Genomic DNA, 6,460 nt, shown 5'->3' with positions numbered 1-6,460 from the left:
AGTTGGGAAACCAACCCTGTCTACGTTTCGAATGCACACCTGTGCAAAAATGTGAATTAATCACGACCATGTCTGGCTTTGTAGATTATCTACGTCTTGGCGGAGAGGTCGGGTATATTTAGTGATTGTGGTAACACAGATAGTGCAGCCAGGAACTGGGCTCTCTGCAACGATAACTCTTTCTTTTTGTGTACTTTGTAGGTGTGTAACAAAGGACGTCTTGTTTCCACTTGAAGCTGAGCATGTTTCACAGTTTGGTGACTAGCTTGTAAAACACGGTACGAATAACAACCATGCCATGCTCTGTTTTATGTCATGCGATTTTTTGTCAATGGACTACAATGATAAATTAATAGGCCAGATTCTATTTGTATCAGTTGTAGTGACGGTGGCTCCAACGCTTCGTTAAACAGTATAAGCTTAAAGTATGGGGAAATGTGCATGCATTTCCCAGACGTTTACCCTTTGGGTGAAACCCACTATCAGGGTATGGTACAAACCTTGAAACATACTCGCGGCGAAGAGGGATTCGAACCCACAGGTTTCAGGCGTGCCTGTGAGATGCCCCTGTGCACAGTGAATTACGGCTCTTCTGACTTCGTTCCCCCTGTAGATGTTGTAGTGAGTGAGTTTAGTTTTACGCCGCACTCAGCAATATTCCAGCTATATGGTGGAGGTCTTTAAATAATGGTGTCTGGACCAGACAATCCAGTGATCAACAGCATGAGCATCAGTCTGCGCAATTCGGAACCGATGACATGTGTCAACCAAGTCAGCGGTCCTGACCACCCGATCCCGTTAGTCGCCTCTTACGACAAGCATGCATTACTGAAGATCAATATTCTAGCCCGGACATTCACGGGTCGTAGATGTTGTAGCCTTCACTGACAATATACAGGAAACGTTGTGATAAATATATGTTGTAAAAGTACTTAAACTAACAGATCTGTTAATTTTTGAAAGTACCACCAAAGTAAACAATTACTATCAGTTCTTGGCGTCAACATGTACCACGCGAACATCTCATACTCTTACACATGTATTTGCTTCCATTGTGTCAACATGAAGAAACCCGGGTTTTGCAGGTGAAGGTGTAAGAGCCCCACGATGACATTTCAGTGCATGATACAGACATACTAATCACAGGCATGATATATGAATGATCCAACCTCAGAATTATTTCAGGATCCACTTTCAGAAATCCATAATTAGATTACAAATATCACAATTCTCAATGTAAAGAAACCTGGACTCAAGTGGGGGATCGCAGCGTCTGTCTCGAGAGATTGGTGCTTAAAAGACGTAATTCGGCGCCCTTGTCAGCTGAAGGATGAAGAATGATAGAATCTAAAAAGAGTTTATCAAGGAAATATTCTGGCGTTGCCTCCGTTCTTGGACGACAGAGAATTTTGTACTTCCTTATCCAGTGGCGTAGTGCCCGCCATTTGTCCGGCTTCCTGAAATAGATGAGCACTTATGTAATGCACATACTACAGACAGTACCTTATCTATATTCCGTCCTCCTCACCATCCTGATCTAATTGAGTCAGTGGTTTATTGAATGTTGTCAGGGGAGGATTATATGCCAGCCCACTAGGGTTGTGACTGTATAATTGAGGTGTTATTACCGTCAAACATTGAGGTGCTATCCTTTGGGATCACTCTGACAGAGAGCAACTGATTTCAAGGCCAAGTTGAAAGGAGTTACTGGCTTTGCCATTGCATAGAATGTAAGGTTAAGTTACATTGCATACCAAATTGTATTGGTTTAGGTAGCATCTTAATGAGATAAACGGTATTCAAATTGTCATAGAAATCATCGTTGAAAAGCCGTTTTGGAGAATGTTTTGTTGTTAAATAGCATGGAAAGAGTCAAGGATCATCATCAGTATGAATTGCATTTGAACCCGAACATGGTCATACAGGTAACAAATATGACTTATATGGTCATAGCTGACATTTTGTAATTGCTCTTTCTCCTTTCCCTGTACTTCCCAAATGACAGGAATCATGGTACAAGAAGGGGACATGATTTAATTGCTCTTTCTCCTTTCACTGTACTTTCTCCAATGACGGGAATCGGATGACCAGGTTGATGCATGTCATCCCATCCCAGATGAGTAGATCGGTGCTCATGTCAGTCACTGGAAGGTCTGGTCCAGAGTTCATTATTTACAGACTGCGACCGGAGTTATCTGAGAGCCCAATGATGAATGCATTCGCTTGTCACGATGGAGACTCGGGTTCGATTTGCAACATGGGCACAATGTGTGAAGCCCATTTCTTATGTCCCTCGTCGTGATTTTGCTTGAGTATTGCTGAAAGCGCCGCAAAACCATACCGACTCATATGGCATCCTATAGCTGAACGCGGCGTCAAACAACAACGAAATAAAACGGTATGGCCTCAACTGCTTTAGTCTGATCCGAATGTGTGATAATGTTTACAATGATCTGTATACATACACCAAAACACACAGGCCCACATCGGGATTTCACTGAGTATATTTCCTTGCCAACGCAAGGATATTCCAACCACTGATATTATGATACATTCCCATTCCACACCAAGTTGTTCATTAACCATTATCTAGTGTATTTCTGAGTTGATTGTCCGCTATGTTTGATCAGGTAAAATGGCTATCGCCTGTTCAACCGGCTGACAAGCGTGGCCTTAAATTGTAAAGAATAATTCATTATAACGTGTCTAAAATCGATTAAGGTGTATTCTTTCTATATTCACGCTATTACGGTAATCAAAGACAATTTTATTTTACATCGTTGTAATATATAGGACGCATATGTATTTTGACTTGTACGTAAAATAATATTCCTCCAGTCACCCTATACAGACATCATCAAACGTTCTAACATGTTTCAAAATTCGTAATATAAAATGGGATGGGATGTTGTTCATGTTGATTCATGAGCTGTCATTTCTCAGCAGCCACGCAGGTTTGTGAATGTGGACGTGTACACTAAGAGCAAAAATCAACAATACAGACTGATGTTGACTCTAAATATTGTGGACATCTGATATCGTTTTCTTGAACACAATTGTCTCATCGAATGCTACACAGCGAAATATTGTGTTTGCTTTTCGCCATAATCCCTATTATTATCTACTGCGGTTTGAAGCCAAGTGGTGATTATCAGAATTATTTTATTTATACTTTTCCCATAACGTCCATGGTTTGGCATTGATATGATATAATTCCAGTCCACTCTAGCGCACGTGTCGTAAAGTTTCAATTTAGAGAAAGTTTATTAAATAAAACGGAATATTAATGACTATATTTTTGCCTCATAGAATCTCTTTTGATAGTCACCTGCAACTTGCAAAAGTAGCTTTACAATGAGAGTTGTTGAAAATTACCTTCATATTGATTTGCAATGAAATATAAGTCTTTCAGAAATTTTACATTTTATTTTTATTCACATCGAGATGTAGATCTCACCAGCAAACAGTGTCATTATGTAGTTATGTTATTCATCAAATGTATCTATATTTATCATGATATATCCCCTAATCCAACATAGTATATGTTGTGAAATAGTCTTGTCATGCAAAAGTTGAGTTGTGGTTAAAGCGTTTGTTCCTCACGCATGTGACGCAGACTCTGTTCTCTATATTTGTGTCCACTGGCTTGATATTTCTTGACTGTTACTTACAATGTTATAAAACCAGGCCATGATATGACGAAATCAACACCATATGTCCAGTTAATGAAATTAACAACACTAAAGTTCGAAAACACCACGTGAAGTGTTTCCTGCAAGCCAACTGACAATATCACCTGAAAGTGTGTTAAATTGTTTGTGTAATCACCATTAATTCACTTAACACAGCGACATGTTGAGTTGATACAATATAAATTGTATTGACACAGCTAATCAGACACCTCGTTGTACCCTACACAAGGGGCTCCTCACAAACATCCCCATGGGTTCTCTAACACTGTTCCCCTATTTACCGCCCAATCGGTGCGTGGTTTACATGGTAACAAATGGCCCACTGGGCTGGTATGTCCTTGTGTGTTTTCTTAATGGCTAAGAATACGAATGTTGTGTCAAGGATAATGTTGATGTGTGATTATTGCCGTGTGTCGTATTAAGTTGTAAAGGACACATATTAGATTAAATATCAAACTTGTTGAAATGTGTTTGTGATGATAATATGGCTCTGCAATGACAATGAAGAATTAGTTGTTATTCGGGTTATGAGTTTCATTTATGATGATGACATAAAGGCATTTCAGCATTTCTAGAAGAAATTTGCTTTTAGATTTAAATTGTTCAGTGAAGGTAAATTTAAGTACTCTAAATAATACAGTCAGCTTGCTAAGGTGCAAAGATATATAATGTTTACTGTTTGAATTGATTTGTTTGATGTTTAACGCCGCACTTGGAAATATTTCAGCCAGATGACGTTGTGTGTAAATTACAGGAGTGGTGGGGCAGCTTTATGGTTAAAGCGTTTGCTTTTCAGGGTTCGATTCCCTAGTCATGATATTGATGGAATGTTGCTTAAATCAGTCTCAAACCGTACTTACTCATTCACTGGGAAACATCAAGCTTGGATCAGTGATATCGATTTGCGCAAATGTGATCCAATGCATCAACTATTTATTCTCGAATCATTTGTAGCCTCACAATCTTCACTAGGGGTGGGGTTAGGGGGCTTGTGTTGGCTGGGGATTGGGAGATAAGGAGTGAATGATCTGAATATGGGTCTTACAAAATGCTGCTGCAGGAATATGAGTCATATCCATGAATAATCCAACAAATAAGGTAGCGTCTCATATCTAAGCAGACATTTCGACAGCAGATTTGATGCCAACCCAAGGCTGTCTAGTGTATACATACCCCCAAGCACTTAAACCCCAACTATTGATATCAAGTAGAAACATGAACTCCATGGTCTTTATAATCTGTACGTCATCAACATCGATTCCACATTTTACCCCATTATTCGTTCAGGTTTGTGTGATATAAATTCCCCAGGACTTCCAACATGAAATTTACCAGAGCCAAGGCGGCGCCTTAAATGACGTACATTGTTTAGAGGTAAACCATTTGTGTCCGGTAGAGAGTGCAAAGTAAACCTGTGAGGAAAACAGTAATGTCATGATCTCATTTTAAATTGTATGCTTGTCCCATTTGGCTCTTTTAACTACAGTTATGTTGAGATTAAAATGCCCTAAATGTCAAGGCATACGTTCAATGTTATTCTTCAAAATAATGCTCGATTTTAAACGCGCCATTGAAATACAGCATCTCTTTGATATTACTTGAATGCTAACTGAACTGGTGCACTCCAGTCTGAATCAAAATTGACATCATTCCTCGATGTGGGAAATGTGTGTCCCAGTCTTATAGTGTTGATAGTACGAGAGTCCGAAATAAGATCAGAAACATCCCACCTAGTATTCTGCGTGTATACAATGCTTTAATATTTTAAAACAGGAGAAAACAAGTGAATTGTGTTTTGTGCTACCTTTCGCAACTATATTAAAGCAATGTCACAGCTTGCAACATCAGAAACGGGCCTCACACTGTAGTCCTGTGGGGAATCGAATCTGTACCCTTGGTCCAAAATTTAACTAATGACCCATCCCTCCCCTCCAATGAAAGGCATAGGTTTAATTTCCATGGGTTGCGAATTGTTCGAATCTCATGGTCATACCCCCATCAACGTATAGCGACCACAGACGGATCTAAACCCGGAAGTGGTGAGGAACGCTGAAGAAGTAAAAATGTACCAATGTAAATCCAAAATTACTGCTCTGAACTTGATAATGAAAAGTGTATGATGATATGTATATTTGGACTTGGTGGCGTTTGGGAAATCATATTTGCATACAGTGTGCGAAATAGTTTCCAAACTTTCATAGCCAGTTGGGCTAGCTATTCCCGAAAGTAATAAAATAATTCACTAGCCCGATGTTTGAATTTAGACAAGGGTTTCATCATTAAGCTGCTAATGTGATGAACATTTTGATCAGGCCATAATTTTGCATGATTTAAAAGTCTATTATAGTTTAACAAATCGGAGAGAGTGATATATTGTAAAATGACCCCATAGATTCACTAGCCAGTCGGGCACTGTGGAGATTTACTGGTCCGACTGGAATTTTACTAGCCACTGGCTAACGGGCTAGTGGCTATTTCGCACACTGTTTGCATATGAAAGAGAGAAAAATATCACCTAGTCATAAAACACATTGAGTTGGGTTTTATTTTTGTTCAACTACAGTAAGTAGTATAGAAACTATATCACGCAGGCCAGTAAATATAACATGACATCCAGTGATTGATATTATGAACAATAGTTTACTCCACTGGGGAACGATAACAACTTCCAACGAGTCTGGAATCAGATCGACTTAGTCGATATACTCTATCGCATGGAACGTTCACGTAGGAAGCATCAATGTCTTTTGCTGGGTAAGCTTTGGTAA

This window comes from Haliotis rubra, unplaced genomic scaffold, assembly GCF_003918875.1.
Source record: "Haliotis rubra isolate DU_JTF1 unplaced genomic scaffold, ASM391887v1 Scf2, whole genome shotgun sequence".
NCBI lineage: Eukaryota > Metazoa > Mollusca > Gastropoda > Lepetellida > Haliotidae > Haliotis > Haliotis rubra.
Note: the sequence above shows the minus strand (reverse complement) of the source record.